The 18,452-nt window shown below is 42.6% G+C and overlaps 1 protein-coding gene across 13 annotated transcripts in view; it reads right to left on the bottom strand.

Annotated features, from left to right (window-relative positions):
• CTNND1 (catenin delta 1) overlaps window positions 1-18,100 on the bottom strand; it is a 100,441-nt gene extending 82,341 nt beyond the window's left edge. For 7 of the 13 annotated variants that reach the window (XM_070727168.1, XM_070727159.1, XM_070727135.1 and 4 more), the window contains exon 1: window positions 17,528-17,731. The gene's annotated coding sequence lies outside the window, so the exon portion shown is untranslated. Of the gene's footprint in view, window positions 1-17,527 lie in introns of all 13 variants that reach the window. The other 6 variants (XM_070727203.1, XM_070727195.1, XM_070727222.1 and 3 more) reach the window with 4 other exon arrangements.
• Window positions 18,101-18,452: the final 352 nt, after the last annotated feature.

Consider the following 18,452-nt stretch of genomic DNA (forward strand, 5'->3'; position numbering starts at 1 on the left):
TCTGCCCCTGGAGTTCCTACCTTGGGAACGAAAGCGGGGGGAATACTGACCTGGAGATCTCTGATAGGAAGCCGCTTGATCTGGTTGGCGCCCTGGGCGACGAAAGGACTGCGTTTTGGTAGCCTTTTTGGTGGTTGGGCCCAAGACTTTCTTCTTGTCCGTGGTTTCCGTAAGGAGTGGATCCAGAAGATCACCGAAAAGAAGGTCGCGCTTTAAGGGACCCTGGGATAACTGCCACTTCTGGCGTACTCCCGCTTGCCAAGGGCGAATCCATAGGAGTCTTCTTGCCGTTGTAGAAGCTGCAATAGACTTAGCAGAAAATCTAGTAGATTGCAAGGTGGCATCAGCCACGTACTGGGCAGCTGCAAAGACCTTGTTGAAGTCTTGTTGACCTCTCAAGTCATCAGGAGGAATATGCTGTTGTAGTTGGCGAAGCCACAGAAGCATGGCTCTGGAGAAAAAGGAAGCTGCTGCAGAACTTTTAATGGCCCAGGAATCTGCGGTGAATCCTCTTTTGAGCATTTGTTCAATCCGCTTGTCCTCTGGGCGGAGGACTTCCTCTGCTTCGCCTGGCACAGCCGCTGCCGAGTGAAGGATCTTGACAGGTTCATCCGGTTTAGGAAAGGAGAGGAGCTCTTCATAGGAAGAGGAAAGTTTGTACAATTTTCTGTCCTTGGTGGAGGGATTAAGGCCAGAGGCTGGGAAATCCCACTGTTTAAGTAAGGCATCTTTAAACAATTTAGGCATAGGAATTACCTCGTTATCCTCCTGTTCCTCTGTGAAGTAAGGTAAGTTCTCCTCCGGGGGATCAGTGGAAGTGGAGGCTTGTTTCTCCTGGGCCGCTAATCCCGTAGAAATTCTAGCTTTGAGAAGGAGAGATTTGAACAATTGAGAAGGAAAAATAGTAATTGGAGAAGGAATCTTTATTTGGGATTCCTCATCATCTGAGAGGCCTTGAAAGGGATCCTCATCATCCTCCAAATCTTCATATTCGTCCTGAGAGGAATCTGAATCCTCCTGAATAGGAGCTCTAACCGCTGGGGAGGAACCCAAGAGGCGGGAGGGACGAGGAGGAGGAGGAGGTACGGAAAGCTCATTGATGGTGGAGAGTTTGGCATCAATGGCCTTGGACAACACAGAAAAAATAGATTGGAACTCAGGAGGTAAACTAGAAATATCAGCAGGAATAGCAGAAGAATCCCTAAAGGCCTGGGAGGATCCTGGCTGAGGGGAATCTTCAATCATATCTGGTTCCTCTGGACCTATGCCCCATAGATTAGGTTGGGGTCTGTCTAGGTTAGGCTCATCCAGAGATAACACAGGGACCCCAGAAGGAGGTAGACTAGAAGCCTCTGGGGGGTCTTGGCTACTGAGTACTTGGGCCTGTACTTTCAAACGCTTGGCTGATTTATCATGGATTCTTTGTAGGGCTAGGTCCCTTCTCTTCTCGGCCCTGGTGACCTTGGTCGAGGGGCGGGCCCCTGGAGAAGAGGAGGAAGAGGCCTGGGGGATACTAGTAATTTCATCGCCTGTAGGCCTGGCCTCTCTGGGACCTTTAGTTGTGCCTCTCTTGGGAAAGGTAGCCATAGTCTGACAATTAACAGAAGACAAGGCTGAGCCAATAACTGAATAATTAAGGAGAAGAATTTCAAGTACTTCCCAAGAGGAATGGATCCTGCTTCGAGGCCTCGAAGCTGCTGAGACTTGAGGGCAATCTGGGCAAACCCAGAGTTCGTGTCCCCAGATCCAGCGGGGCCCAGCCTCCCTAAACTTTGTAATTAAGTAAACCAAGGCACTCTGGTTGGAGGCTTAGCCGGTGGAGAATTAAGCCTGGGCGTCCCAAGGCCCGCTCCGGGATCCACGCGGTGGACTGAGGCCTACGCGGCTGGCAGAAGGCCAACACAAGAGGCCTAAATTTAAAAATGGGCGCGAAGGCCTTCGCGCCGAAAAATCGCTCCGAGATAGGATTTTTAAAAGGGAAGCGATCGACTAAGTCCAGGAGACTAGAAAGGCGTCTCACTCCGCAGGAGGTATATTAAAGCCCTTTAATCATATTACAATAATGAATCAATAAATCAATACTTGCACCGAAACCTCCAGGCCAAAGGATTAAAGGAATCCACAAGCGGCCGCGGGAATCGTACACGGCAAAACCGCCGGGGGAAAACGAAACCGCAACTTCTCCAAAGGAAAAAAGCCGAGCCTCAAACGGCTGGCGCTATCCGTGCAAGTAAATAATAATGATAAAACAATTCTTACTACTTTTGAAGGAAAAGATCGAAGGGAAGGTGTTAGAAAGTTGAACGAGCTATCACAATACAACCGCAGGATATGCGAACTGAGCGAATTCTGGGGAAGGGGCGGATCCGGCAAGCTTTTTTAACACTAGGCTCAGTTCCACCGGATTGGACATGAGCAACCCATGTGACTGCTGGACCCGCTCCTTCAGTACGGAGAATTCATAAGACATTGATGGCATTCCACCTTTTTGTCTGCCATAATAATCCCGCGCATTACAAGTGTTTTCACTGTACCTATAGAGTGTAACATGAAACAAAGAAGAAACACGTCTGAGTTAAGGATGCTTATGAATAAGATTATAAACATTCATGACCACATTTGTCAATGCATTTGGATTACAAAAGCTGACACCAACCACCGTTGGTGCAACCACCGTTTTTCCACTGTTTTAGTGTCTCGCTTTATACAAATTTGCTTTAAGCGCGATTTTAAAACCAGGAAAGCTTGTATACCTAGCAGATAACTCTGGAATAGTCTTTTCAAAATGGAGTAATATGGTCTGATAAATCTGAACTACAAGAACACCAGAAAGACATCCATCTTAAAAGGCACTTAATTTGCTTCAGCCGTTAAACAAAGAAACGGGGAAAAAATAAAAGATTGTCTTTGAGGAGCCTGAATAGTGCAAGAAAAATGCAATGACAAAAAAAGGGCATCTGACATCAAACATCTCTCTCTCTCTCTCTCATTCTTCCGTCTGAAGACAGAAGTATTTTATTAGCATGAAACACTAGCTTTGAAAAATGCCCACTAATAGTTTGCAATCAAGCCCTACACTTGTCATCAAGGCAATTATGCTTGACTGGGGACAGAATTCCTCTAACTCAGTTGGGAGCTCAAGGGCACTAATACATTGGAAGACTCTTCCCCTGGGCGCTGCAGGATGCACACCCACCGGATTTCTTTCTTTAAAAAAAAAAGAAAAAAGATTTAATTAAGAAAATATTTAACGGAAAGCTATGCTGCAAAGCAAGACGCCAGCTGTAGTGTGGGTTTTTTTTTTTATTAATGTAAATATTTCTAAGCTCCAAATTAGATCCTTAACATTCTGGGAGAATAAAAACAGCAGATTCTTTTTTAAAAAGCCTTTCTTTGTAAATATGACCGCCTGCCAAGGAAAGGAACTGGGGGTAATTAAGAGCATCCTCACTAATTTGTGATTTTGTTATTACTGTATCTACCTGTCATCTGTGGAACCATCCACACATGAGAAAGACGCATGCAGAGTGAGTAGTCTTTGACCACTGTTTAGACCGTTTACACTTTTGTTGGTATCTGTAAGTTCAATAGAACAGTGTTTCCCATCCTTGGCAACTTGAAGATATTTGGACTTCAACTCCCAGAATTCCCCAGCCAGCATTTGCTGGCTGAGGAATTCTGGGAGTTGAAGTCCAAATATCTTCAAGTTGCCACGGTTGGGAAACACTGCAATAGAAGGCTGTTTCCCAAAGTTTCTGTAAGTTGAAGTCCAAATATCTTCAATATCTGGGAGTTGAAGACCAAATATCTTCAAGTTGCAAGGTTTGGAAACACTGCAATAGAAGGCTGTTTTCCAAAGCACCAGAAAGCCAGACAAGGAACAACGGATGGACGCTGACCAAAGAGAGATTCAACCTGGAAATAAGGAGGAACTTTCTGACAGTGAACTTTCAACCAATGGAACGTCTCGCCTGCGGAGGTTGTGAACACTCCAACATTTGAGACTTTCAAGGAGATTGGGCTACCATTTGTCTAGGGTGGTGTAGGATCTCCTGCTCAAGCAGGGGATTGAACTAGATCAGTGTTTTTCAACTAATGTGCCGTGAGACATGGTCACGTATGCCGCGGAGAAATTAAATATGCATCCCCAAACTACCATTCCTGCCAGGATATCCCTTTTGTGTTCATCGAAACAGGCCCAGGTTTCACACTAAATGAGTATAAATACATTTAGAAACTATATTTGTTAACTATATGTATAAAATGTACTTTGTTAGAGTGTCATTTTGTGTCATTTTGGTTGGTGGTGTGCCCCAGGATTTTATAAATGTAAAAAATGTGCCGCGGCTCAAAAAAGGTTGAAAATCGCTGGACTAGATGACCTACGAGGTCCCTTCCAACTCTAATAACAAATTAAATAAAAATAAAATATTCTGCTCCCAATGAGATATCCTACGGAGCACCACAAGCTTTCCAAGTTTAGACAACTACAGGAGCAAGGGGCAGGGGGGGACATTGAGCTCAGCTTTTTATGTCCTCAGGATCCTTACAATGAATGGATCACGGGGCAAGACACCTGGATTCACGTGCCAAATCTCTAAACTCTGGGGATCTGCACAATTTGCAAATCCTTTCATAACACAAAGGTCACTCTCTTTTCTCGGTGGGAATTTTGCAGCTGAAATCAGGGGGGACAAAGAGATTGAGCATGCGCACATACAGACGTCTCTCTCTCCCCCCCCCCCTTGCCCACCCATTTCCTGTCACAGTAGCACTAGATCTCAAGCTCAGAAACAAACAAACACAGAGTGCTGGATTCTGGGAAATGGGCCAGAGCATTCCAGGGCAGCCTTGAGCACCAATCAGGAGCCAAAGCTCCCACTTTATCCTGCAGAACACCCTTATCTTATTAGAGGGAAAACAACTCTTGTAACCCCACCGAGACAACCGGGGCTCGAAGGGGAGGCTTGTGTCAAGGATGCAGGCCAGGGAGGAAACGGGAGCAAGGAGCAGGGGAAAGGAGAAGTTGTTCTGTAGCCATTTTGCTACACCAACAACATTGCAACAGGAATTCCACGCTAGAGGAAACAAAGGAGGATTAAAAACCCATCAATAGCATACAGTCTCAGGCGATAAACCTCCCAACATTTCGTATGGAAGCTTCTCAAGGGCACCAATTCATTCCCTTATCGTACAAAGATAAGTTGATGCATTTTAGCACGCTTCTCCCCATTCTCCTTGCTCAAAAGGAGTTGGCTACTTTTCCATCATAGCCTTATTGTAAGTACAAATTGTGGCCCTGTCTATCAGGAAGACAGATTTTTCAAGTCCTTTGCAGCGGGATAGTCTCAGCCTGGTCTGGATACAGATTACTAGAAGCAGTCACTAGAAATCCTTTCTACAGCCAATAACCCTGCTGACATTTATTTCCAAGGCTGGGCAACCCTGAGGAACAAGATTAAGAAAAAAAAGTACTTCAATGAGCCAACGTTACTCCTGCCACAAGCTCCTTAAAGCACCTGCGTCTTTTCTCAACAGCCCTTCTGCCCCTGCCATATGAATCCAGGAAAGACGAGGCTACTTTAAAGATTGTTTTTGTTCATGTTCTGAAGCACCTTTTGGAGACTGAACTCAAATATCCTGCACAACCTTATTCCATATACCTGCAGAAGACAACAAGCACATAATTTTGTTCTGCCTAGTTTAAAGCTATGGGAGGATAAGAATTAGATTTACAGTAACGATTCCTAATTCCTAATTACATAAAATACCAGCCAGGCAACACTTTCTATTCTCTAAATATACTTAAGTGACAAAACATTAAGAGGAAAGGAGAAAATTATGTGGTTTGCATTTATTATGAGTACTAGGCCCAATTATGGTTCAGGCTCTCCGTACAAGAGTTTTTAAAAAATATTGATCTCTGAAGCCCAGCAATCCATTTCTCTAGATCAAAACCTTTTTTTCCTTGGGTGCCAAAAACACATGGCCACATGCTATTGCGTGCGTGCGAGTGCCCACACCCATAATTCAATGCCTGCTTGCCCACTGCGCATGTGATCCCCCCCATGCTGCCCCACCCTGTGTGCCTATGCACACGATCCCCCTGTGCCCCCATTTCCCGTTTTCGGGTGGACCCAGTAGGCCCATTTTTCACCCTCCCCAGGCTCCAGAGGTTTTCTTGGAGCCTGAGGAGGGCTAAAACAGTTTCCCCCATCCCCCAGAGGCCCTCCGGAGGCCAAAATAGCCCTCCCAGAGCCTCAATGCACATGTGCACTGGAGCCAAGTTAGGGCAATGGCTCGTGTGCCAGTAGATATAATTCCGTGTACCACAGGTGGCACATGTGCCATAGGTTCACCGTCACTGCTCTAGATTCTCACTACCTGAATCTGACATCTCCCCCAGGCTTTTTTATATTTCTTGTTTATTATGTATGTGCTGTATGGTTTTTAATTGTTGGGGTTTTTATATATTTTTTATTATTAGATTTGTCCCATTGTTACACTATTTCTTATTACTGTTGTGAGCCGCCCCGAGTCTTCGGAGAGGGGCGGCATACAAATCTAATAAATAATAAACCTTTCAAAATTGATAAAATTGTTTATTCACTAAATGTTTAGGGTTATCCACCCAAGTTACTTTAAATAGGTGGTACATCTACATAACAGCTGATAAAACTATTTAGAATAAATATGATTACTCAAGATACAGTTACTACATTCAAACTTTGTTCAGTAAGTAAACTATTACTCTACCCACAATCACACAAGAGTGAAGCTCTTCTCTCACTTGACATGTAGTTTTTTTTAAAAATATTGTTGATTGATGCTTAAAGTATATGTTTGTAAGCGATCCAGAGTTGCCTCTAGACGAGTGCCACACAAATATAACTAACAAATAAATAAGGGCGGAACCCAACTGGAGCAAAATAGTATTGAAATGGCAAAGTAGGTATGGCTCTCATCTAGGAAACTAAAGTACCTCCCAACTATGCATATATAGTACTAGCTTTTGTAGCCATCAACAAAATCCATACAATTTTTACCAACAGCCATTTATTGTGAACCTTCTGCATTATTATGCATTATCAAGTTGCTTTTGACTCTTAGCAACAGCATAAGATAGATCACTGTGCATTACCACCTGTGTTAAACACAAAAATTGGCATTATCAGTATAAAAATATAAGAAGAGCCATGCTGAATCAGGCCAAAGCCTATCGAGTCCACTATTCTGTGTCACACCGCCAATTGTACATGGGGATCTTGAGCAGAAAGAGAAGGCAAGACCCTCCCTTTCTCCTGACCCCCAACAAATGGTACTTAAGGGAATCATGCCTGCCTCAACCAACATAGAGGCGGCACATGGACATCTGTTTCAATAATCACAGATACACTTGGCATCCAGGAATCTGTCTAATCCTGCCTTGAGGCTATCCAGGCTGACAGCTGTCATGACCTCTTCTGGAAGTGAATTCCATAAACCAATGACCCTCTGGGTGAAGAAATATTTCCCTTGATTTGTCCTCATTTTCTTACCTATGAGCTTTAGGGAGTGCCCCCTCCCTAAGTTGGCTTAAGTATGCTTAATTCTTAAACATATTTTCATGATAGCCTTAAAGCCCAGGCAATGCCTGCAACTTAATTGGAGGAGGGAGGGGGAAATTTCATATTTTCCGGTTCTTAATATTCAAATAATTGGAGCAGCCTATTATGAACCTGTCATGGCCCTCCACAATCGAAGAATCTTATTCTTTTTGTTTTTTGAGATTCTCAGAATCTTAAAAACCTAGCAATTTTCTAGATCTCACTATTACGGTTAAGAACTGACAATATTGCTCTAAGTGAGATGGGCAATATAAAAGTTTTAATATAAAATACAGTGATCCCTCGAGTATCGCAAGGGTTACGTTCCAAGACCCCTCGCGATACTCGATTTTTCGCAATATAGTGGTGCGGAAGTAAAAACACCATCTGCGCATGCGCGCCCTTTTTTCCATGGCCGCGCATGCGCAGGTGGTGTTTTTACTTCCGCACCTGGGAAGACCCAGGGAAGGTTCCTTCCGCCGCCCAGCAACTGATCTGCTCGGCAGCGCCGCAGCAGCGAGGAGCCGAAGATCCGGGTTTCCCCGCCGCCCACGCAAAGGGGAAACCCCGATCTTCGGCTTCTCGCTGCTGCCGCGCCCGCCGCTTGTCCGCCCGCCGCTTGTCCGCCGCCTGCCTGCCCGCCTGCCCGCCGCTTGTCCGCCCGCCGCTGGTCCGCCGCCTCGCTTGTCCGCCCTCCGCTTGTCCGCCGCCTGCCTGCCTGCAGCAGCAGCGAGCAGACGAAGATCGGGGTTTTCCCGCCGCCCACGCAAAGGGGAAACCCTGGCTCCTCGCTGATGCACCCGCCCACCGCCCGCCAGCAAGAGGGGGAGAGATAGAGAAAGAGAGAGAAGGAAAGAAAGAGATGAGAGAGGGAGGAAGAGAGTGTGAGAGAGGAAGAAGCAAGATAGAGAAAGAGAGAGAGAAAGATGAGAAAGGAAGGAAGAGAGTGACGTCATCGGGTGGAAAAATCGCGATATAGCGTTTCGCGAAGAACGAGATCGCGAAAATCGAGGGATCACTGTAGTATAAAATAAAAGTTCAGAAACCATAAAAGGAGAGTAGGAAATTTCCAATGTACCCAGGCTTCTCTTTAACGGTTCTTCAAAAATCTTTCCGAAATAACTTCACTGCTACTTGTTTGTTCTCTGAAAATTTCTATCCTGCAAAATTAGTGTTGAAACTTTAGACAGAGCCTCTATCCAAAAGCAGAATATTGCCTTCTAAACACAATCTCAATATCATATTCCACAACAGTGCAAAGAAGATATTTGCATTAATAATAACTTATTTCAAATATATAAATATCAATAATTTTAATAAATATATTTAAATGCCAGATGTAACCCAAAAAGAATATTGGTTATGATTGGAAATTTCCTAAAGCGAAGTTGCTGTCTAGAATTGTCCTAGTCTTATGTCCCAAGGGGTATTGGGAGACACACCTTTATGCCTTTTTCAATTATTTGGCTACTTGTCCAATATTTTTACTTTATCTGACAGGAGACTGTATCTTATCTGCTGAAGCTATGCAGTCCTTTTAACTGAGCTGGAAAGGTTCAAGATTGAATCTGACTGCTTCTACACTAACAGTTCTACCACTGAGTTACAGCCTTTTTTACACCACCACTTAGTCCAAATATATGCCACCAAAGAGTTGTTTCTCCAGCAAATCAGAATAGCATGGCATTCAATACAGTACTCCTAAAATAATGCCAGAGTCTAAAGTCTCGATGTCATCACTATTTGGTCCAGACCTCCTTCTCTTCTCTGTATACAAGATCAAAGTAAAGTACAAACACTACAAACAACTTGGTATGTTCTTCCGGCAAACAGGAATGGCATGACACAGTCTGGAACAACAAGTGCTACAAGTCTATTGTGTGAGGTATACCAGAAGACTTGCACTAGACCACGATCAAGTATTGCCTGACTGTTGAGCTGCTATGACTAAGGTTGCAGGCTACTTCCTCCACAGGCACTCAGAACTTTAAAGAAGGTACAATTGAGTTCATCAGGAAGAGCTCATGGAACATGCATCCCCATCGGATCCTTTTTTTGTGTATTTAGAAAGGGAAGGCAACAAGCATGAAACTCACAAACTCACAGAATGAAGATACTGTATTCACTTCTCACACCAGCTTTTTTTTTCTGAGCAGGAAAAAGATAATTATTTCTAATATTTAAGAAACACTTCTTCCCTTAAATTTAAGCATTTAATCTTCATCTCACTTTAACTTGAGCTCTTTTAACTCCTCAAAAAGAGTTTAAGTCAATGATTAGAATTTCTTCTCAAAAGTTTACAATAAACTGCCCAGGAAATAGCCCCCAATTTTATTCTTAAGAAGTCTAATTTAAAGAAATCCAGCTACTATAATTTAAATCAAAGGCATGATTTACGCACATTTCCTGCCTAGCAGATGAAGTAATTCAAATTGCAATTCATCAAACAAAAATAAATTAATAAACATTATGAAACTAAATGTTAGGAAGTTTTAGGGAGATACAGCAAAAGTAAAACTGAGGCATTCCTTCTACAGACACAATGCTATCCACAAAAATAGAATGTCTCCCTGTTTTCATGAAGCGTGAAAGTAATGGATTAACTACTTAGAAATATCTATATTCTATCAATCCATTTGCTTCAAACTGTTTCATGCACCATATGTTTTAATATTCCTATCAAACCGGTTTAAACAAGAGAACTGGAAACGAACAATATCCAATAGTCAAGAAAATGTCAACCAGGGGTTGACATACTATATTATAAAATTCATTGGGTTAATGCAATAAATAGATCACGTAAGTTCTCTTCTCCATTTTTCTTATCCAGGAAGCACATTTTACAATCCAAACATCCATACCTGCTTATAAGCCACACCCAACTTTTAAGAAAAGGTTTTACAAAGAGCTACACAATGCAAAATGAGACACAGCTGCACCTTTACAAAAAGCAGCTTAAACTAAATGGGTACCATAGACTGACTCTCATTTGGTTGGGTGAAGGAAATATTTTAATCCAAACATCTTTTAAAATTCTTTGTTGTTCATGCAGAAAGGAAGGAAGCAAGCATTTCCTGGTCAGACAGGAAATGATATTGTGTTTAGAAACTTGCAGGAAAGAGAAGACAAATTTCCGACTGGATGCTAGATGTTGGTTTGCTCGAACAGAGAAAGGATGCAGGATGAAGTCAAGGAATGCAATCCATTCTTCTTCTTTTCAGATTGTATCTTATAACAATTCCACCCTCTGTCCAACTCCCCACAAATCTCATTCCCAGGCCTGGGCTTCTGTTTTTTCATGTTCCCTCTTACACACACCCTTTTCACTGAAACACACAAGAAGGCTGTCATCTCCAGAACACAAAACATCTCAGTCCCCACCGCCCCCATTTTCAAAAATGTAAGACTGCAGCCACATTTTATCAGGACCCTAAATACACCATCGTGCAATCTTGTTGGACAATCTTAGCTCTGGGATGCAAGCAGTCCCAGAATTCTCCTTCTGAAGTCCTCTGCCTATATTTGTGGAAAACAAGAGTCCAGATTGCTAGTACAGTATTTTGATATGGGGGAATTTTTAAAAAAATCAGATTGAGCCCTAAAAGACATATCATAGTTAGGCAGTCAAGACATCCTTCCATTCCAACCATCCTTTAAGCAGGATTTTCTCCAAACTGATACATTCCAACTACATGCTAGATTTGGAAAACTTGGTTCTAGCATGTTTGCTGAAAACTAAGGAAACTATAGTCCCAATATATCTAAAGAAATCCAGACTAAAGCCTAACCCTACCAGCAATCCCAATTATTAAGAATGTATAGCATACTAACCTCATCCTTCCTCCACCAGCTCTGGTTGTAAAATAAAATGTGAAACCTAAAATTGCTGTCTCAACGCTGCTCTCCTTATGACAAATCAGCTAGCCTACGTTCAGAGTAAAGAGAGTTGTGAATTAGTCAGGAAACATTTTTCTCACAGACTTATATTGCTCAATTCAGAAGAGTACTGACAGAATTGGGGTGACATCCCATTTGTCAGTGACTGAGATGACCACTCGAGGAGGGCATAATTAAGCAATAGCTCGCGGGAGAGAAAAAGGGAACAATCGAATAAAGATAGAAAGACTACCATCCAAATCGCTTCTTTTCAGTCTCAGCGGAGGGAGTGGCTTTTTGTGAGATATTTAAGCCAAAAAGAAGCAAGTATTGCAGGCTTCTCCCTCACCAAGGGGAAAAAAAATCCAAGCCTGCTTGATTCATAAGCCAGGCTGTGGCAGCAACAGTACATGCAATAACATGTTCAAAAGTATGTACTGTATTGTGCTATTCCAAAAAAGAAGGGAAAGGCATGTGTGCGATCAGAGAGGGCTCTGCTAGATGGTGAGACAAGTTTGACTTGTCTACAACTTTAAACAGGCGGAGGAGAGATCTGGGGAGCAAAGAGAGAAATCCATGTTTTGCATTCCCTGAAGTAAGGACAAGTCTGATCAAAGACAAGTTGGTGTCTTTTCCTTGGAAAAAGTTGAGTTGATTTTCTCAGAAATTGGTGCTATTGGTGTTTTTTTTCCCCCTGCCACCATTGCCCTTAGGCTGTGTGGTAAATTTTCCCCATCTGAAAAAGGAGTTGCTGTTTGTCAGTCCCACGCCCTGTTAGCATTTCTGAGAGATGCTAATAGGCTATAAAGATGGGTTTCACTCACACATTACAGTTTTACATGTGGATCAACTTTCAATCTAAAAAGGTGGTATCACTTTTCAGCCAGTTGATCACAAGGGCCTAACCTTCAGCTATTCAAATAGGGTATACAATTTATGTATGGTATGTCTGTGTGTATGTCTGGTTTAATAATGGGGTTTTTAAATGTTTTTTTAAAATTTATTAATTTGTTGTGAATTGTTCTATTGTATGTTGTGAGCCGCCCCGAGTCTACGGAGAGGGGCGGCATACAAATCTAATAATAGATAGATAGATAGATAGATAGATAGATAGATAGATAGATAGATAGATAGATAGATAGATAGATAAATTTAATAGAAGAGTGGAAAGCAGTTACGTGGATTATTATTTTTATTTTGCTTGAAGAAGATACAAAAACTGCATTAAGCTGTATGAATGGCTGTTTGGCCAGCCTCATTTTTACATTTGGCTTTGTTTGGAGATTGTGGGTGCTGGCAGAAACTCTCGGTTGAAGAGCGGCAGAAGGGTGTGTCAAAGGACTTGCTCTTATGTAGCCACAAAAGCAGGAGAGGCTGGAATACCATTGGCAGTTCTTCACTCAATTATGACAATGTCAGTTTGGACAAGCTAGCCTTCACAATTCTAGCTACGCTTTTCATATATATTTACCCATGTGTAAAGCATGGAAAATGCCTCCTTTTGTTAGCATGCACTCAAATCCTCATAATCTTCACTTAGTACCTAAATAGGTAGGTGAACATGGTAGTTGTAGCTAAAAATATCTGGAAAGCACCAGCTTGCTTATCTCTGTTTGAGAGGTGGTAATGAGAAGAATTCTCTCCAGAACACAGCACAGCTCAGTCCCCACCAAGAAGAATTCTTTGGAGAATTATTCTGGCCATTTTAACTTCCCTGAATACCTAAATATCCCTGAATACCTAATAACAAGAAATGGGGGGAAAAATACATTAGTTAATCCATGTTGGAAGTGCTATATTAAACAGAGGCGCATTTCCACCCCCATTTCAAAACCTTCCAAAATCCAAGTCAAGTGCAGATTAACTACTGATTAACCTGAATGGTTGTCCCCTTTTCCCAAATTCAGAACTGTGTGAATTCATGGATGTGGATTAATTTCCATTACTCAGAAGAATCGTAATCTTCTTTATCAGTACTTTCTGACTTCTCTTGTCTACTTTCTCTTTCTCTGATTCTTGTGATTGCATAAAGGGCATAAAATAGGAACCCATACTACAAGGGAAAGTCACTGTAGTTTATATTTCTTTAGAAAATCAACCTTAGTCCTCCCTTCAATGACTCAGATGATGGTAATGCGTATGTCTGCCCCCCTCCCTGTCTATATACTATACTCAGAATAAATCAGAAGTCCCTTGATTGACCAATATTTCAACAGCTCCTAAATTACGTTTCAAGAATGAATGTGTTACATAAGTCATCAGTGGTAATGTTGTCACTCCTAACAGAGGCAACCCCAATAACCCCAGTTATAATATATTCTGCTCCAGGTTTTTAGTTTTATTACATTCATTCATAAACAGAAATAATTTAAAGTTCCATTTTGAAAAATGTTGGTGAAAATAACCAATATAGTGCTCCATTTCTTATAATGCCATACTATATATTCAGTAGCTACAACACCTGCAAAAACCCAACCCCTGTTATTTTTACCTCTTTTACCTAAGCTACCTTCTAGCAAAAGATGGTCTCCCATTTCAGGCAACTTTGGTTAAATTCAATTTCTCCAGCTTGGCACCCTCCAGACACATCAATTCTCATTGTTCTTAGAAGTATAGCCAACAAGTTCAATTACTGCAACTTGTGTAATTAAGTTAGTTATGACTGCATTAAGCCTTACTGATTTCACCCAATCTATTTTACATATGACTAAACCTAGATTCAGCCCACTATTTTGAGCTATGTGGAAGCCACTTCATCAACTTAGAAAACTTTATAGTATGATTAGATGCAGCTTAGTTCACATTACAGAATCATAATCCATTCACTTAATTGTACCTACTGTATTTGTCAATCCAAGATAGTGCATTTCTCTATTGCTCCCGCTACGAACGTCACAATTTATTTAAACAGAGCTGACCTTTCAAGTAGTCGTATCAGCACCTGTTTTGATGATATTTTAATTCATGTGGGAAATGAAGCAGTTGTAACCTAGAGCAGTGTTTTCCAACGTTGGCAATTTGAAGATATCTGGACTTCAACTCCCAGAATTCCCCAGCCAGCAAATGCTGGCTGGGGAATTCTGGGAGTTGAAGTCCAAATATCTTCAAGTTGCCAAGGTTGGGAAACACTGACCTAGAGCATGGGTGTCAAACTCGCCACATCACATTGCCGTCACATGACATATTGTGAAGTTTTTTTCCCTTTGTGGAACTGGGGTGGGCATGGCCTGCACATGATGCATTCCAGCCCGTGGGCCACCAGTTTGTCATCCCTGACCTAGAGATTTAAAAAGTTAATTGGGAATAAAACTAGCCAAAGTTTGGAGGGTGTGCTTCTAAACCTGACTCCCAAAGGATCCACATGCACTAAAAAGAGTTGGATTTACTTCCCAGTTCCACATACAGAAGTGATAAATACACAGCTTTACACTTTAGCTCACTGGCCTTCCAGCCCAAACATACTGACTCTGAAGCATACCACAGAACATTTGTGTGGCTGAGGTTTTTTTCCTCAATGTGCAATTAGATGCATATAAAAAGAATAAGCAAACTACAGCTCTCCAGTTGTCATTATCTTTGTCAAACTTGGCTCAATATTTTTTAAACTATACAGAACGGTAGCTTCTCTACCATGAAGTTACTGCCGCCCTTAAAGAAGCAAGGGCTCTTTAAAATGGAGGTAAACTGCCCCACCCATAACGTAATTCAGCACTGAGATAAGTAGCTGAACTTTGCTTCCTGAAAAGCTCTCATACGTTTTAGATATTCACAGGTGCAGTAATTAAATGCTGCTTTCTTTAATACTGTATGTAGAGTTCCCATAACATAAGATTTACCAGAAATATGAGACAATTTGGGCATGGAAAAAAGAATCACCTTACTAATGATTTCTTGTAGGGTCCCTGTTTAGATAAAATAAAGCTTTCCCTCTTCTCTCAGACATGGTTCCTTTCTGGCACAAAAATGCCCTCAGCAGAAATACAGAAGTTTGTTTAGAATCATTTTTTTTTGCCTCAGGAAAACAGGTACCAAGCTCAAGCACTTCATTTTCCAGAGTTTGAAATTCTGAACCAAAGTATTGGGGGTTTCTCACCACTACTCTCCAGCAAATGTACTCTAAATGGCAGAACCATTTTTAAAAAAAGGACAAATAAGTACTTGAACCTGGCTGGTTTGACCCCTAAATCACTGCCCCATATCATTAATGTATAATGTTTAGCAATAGATCTCAAGGGAATCAAAGGGGAAGATGCCCAGGTACTAGCCAATCTGATGCCTCCTTTGTGTTTGGAGAGAATATGATTTTCTTTTACATGCATGTACTGTATTTACACTGGGAGGAAACCAAGATCTTCAGGGTTTCAGATAAATTATTATCCTGTTTTGCAACTACTAAACCCACAAGCCACTGTGTTGGTTTAAACCCAAAGGAAGAAAGCTCCTCCTCTGTTTTTTGAAGTGCCTTTGTGTTCTGCTTTCTCAGAGAAAAGGCTCTTTCTTAGGGATTTGGTGGCTAACCAAGGTTTCTAGTGTAATTCCATCGAATTATCAAGACATGAAGAGAAACAGCAAAATGGCAAGAATGTAATAGCAGGAAGAGGCATTAGAGGGAACGCTACCTCTTCTTCAATGGCCAAATTTTAACTCTGTCCTCTTTTAACTATGCTATTTGTGTAAAAGGGGTTTGCACTATTGTTAACATCTTCCAACAGGCTTCCCACAGGACCCCCAAAGCAGTTTTCTTTATCAGCTTTCAAGAGAAAGCCCCACCCATAGAAATCCCAAACACATAAAGTGAAAATGATAGCCACACCCTGTGAATCTACATGACAATTGGCAGTCACCAAAAACCTGCCCCCTGCCCCAAGGAATTCACTTTAAAAAAAAGAGAGACTTTAACAATGAGAGAGGGGCAAGAAGTTTGGGGAGCATAATAGGCAGGGGAGGGCAAAATGCGAAGGGTGGGAGGCCACGCAGTTCAATTACTCATAACTTCAACAATTCACGTAGCAAAGGTTTCGGTGCTTTCAACTGTAGGGAGACCCACCTGGGCAGAATTCAGGACTACTAACAGAAAAAAAAAATAATAATAATAATAATAATAATAATAATAATAATAATAATAATAATAATAATAATAATAATAATACCGCACTACAGATTCAGCATTGGTGATTTTGCAAGACATTCCAGAGTTGTTTCTTTTTTAAAAAAAGCTTTGTCTAACTTAATTGAAGTAAAACGGTCACTTAAACCAGTGTTTCCCAACCTTGGCAACTTGAAGGTATCTGGATTTCAATTCCCAGAATTCCCCAGCCAGCATTCTGGGAGTTGAAGTCCAAATATCTTCAAGTTGCCAAGGTTGGGAAACACTGACTTAAACAACTCCCCTAGGGACTTTTGCCGCATTTGCAAAGATTCACAAAACTAAGGAAAACTCCTCCCGAGTTTTCAAACAGAAGCACACAACACTTTTAATATCTATCCCCCCCTTCACACCAGTAACGTTGCTTTAAAGACGACAAGAGATCCAAGTCTTTACAACTCCCGCCCCCCACCTTTTACCTCCCAATGCCGGATGGTAGGCCCACTCCCTTCCCACTCTCAAACCCCCACCTCTCTTTCAAGAGGAATTTACGATGCTTCCAACCCGGGAGGAAAGTTTTTTTGCTGGTTCGATCCGGAGCTTAACTTTTGAAGCAAGTTAACCCACCCACCCACCCCCAATCCGTAAGGCACCTGGGAGAAGCGAAACGCGACCGACCCCGCACTGTTGCTCTTCTCTGCAGGACGGCGGCGGATCCGATGTAATCTTTTTGCCCTTTCCTCCGCTCCCTTCTCTCTCCCCCTCCCCAGCAAGATCTCCGCCAAAATCCAAGTCGATCCTTGCCCCTCCCCACACATACAGAAAGAGAGAGGAGGGGGATCACCCGGGTGGATCGACCCCCCGAAATTGTAATGGGGGGAAAGGGGGGAAATCTCCCCGTGCCCAATCAGAAGTCCAGCCCGAGAGGAGCGGCGGAGAGAAGGGCAGTCGGATCCAACGATTATAGAAATCGCCTTACCTTGGGCTCTCTTTTTTTAAATCCTCCCTCGCTTTGCTCTCGCTCGCTTCCCGGGAATCTGGCGGTCCCCTTCCGCGACTGCTTCGGAAAGCGAGTTGGGCTTCACCACCGCCGCCGCCCCTGGAAGGCTTTTAAACAAAACAATCGGGACGGAGAGGAAGCGGAGCGCTTTTCCCCGCTTTCCTTTTCCTTCTGGAGTGCCACGATCCCAACTGTTCCGCTAGGTCTTCTTTCCTAATCATCCGAGTTGACAACTTCCCACAGTCTTTTTTTTCTTTCTTTCTTTGGACCGGGCGCCTTCGGTCTCCTTCCCTGCTGCAAATGCAAAGGAGGAGGAGGAGGAGAAGAAAAAAAGATAAGCTTGCGGTTTCCTAACCAAAGCGCTAAGGAAGGATTTTTTTTATTAAAAAAAAATATCTTATCAACCGGAGCTTTAAAATCTCACGGACAAAAGACGGAGGAAAGCAGCAGCGATCTCCTCTTCCTCCGCCTCCCTCCCTCCCTCCTCCTCTCTCTCTCTTTTTCCCCTGCGGGATCTTTCGCTACTCCCCCCCAACCTCCCCCCCCTTGCTCAGTTCCAACACCTAAAATGGAAGTTGCACCCAGCCAAAGGCAGAGCAGGCGGGCGGTGACACAAGCGAGCGTCCTGCCCAGCCCCTCTTTTTCCCGGAGTGATGTCAGCTCCCGCACGGATCCAATGGGAAGCGGCCATCAATCAGGGATCCTTAGGCCTATCCAATAGGAAACTTCATTGTAGATTTTTTGTGTGTGTGGTGGGGGGTGCTTTAAAAAAAAGACAAAAAGGAAAATAAGGGGGGGGGGGGGTTGACAGGAGAAATGTGCAAAGAACTTTTCCAAATCGTAAAAGAGAAGGATGCTTCCGCTAAAAAAGACAGAAGCCCGAATTTAAATAATAATAAAATTC

The sequence above is a fragment of the Erythrolamprus reginae genome, chromosome 1 (assembly GCF_031021105.1).
Source record: "Erythrolamprus reginae isolate rEryReg1 chromosome 1, rEryReg1.hap1, whole genome shotgun sequence".
Taxonomy (NCBI): domain Eukaryota; kingdom Metazoa; phylum Chordata; class Lepidosauria; order Squamata; family Dipsadidae; genus Erythrolamprus; species Erythrolamprus reginae.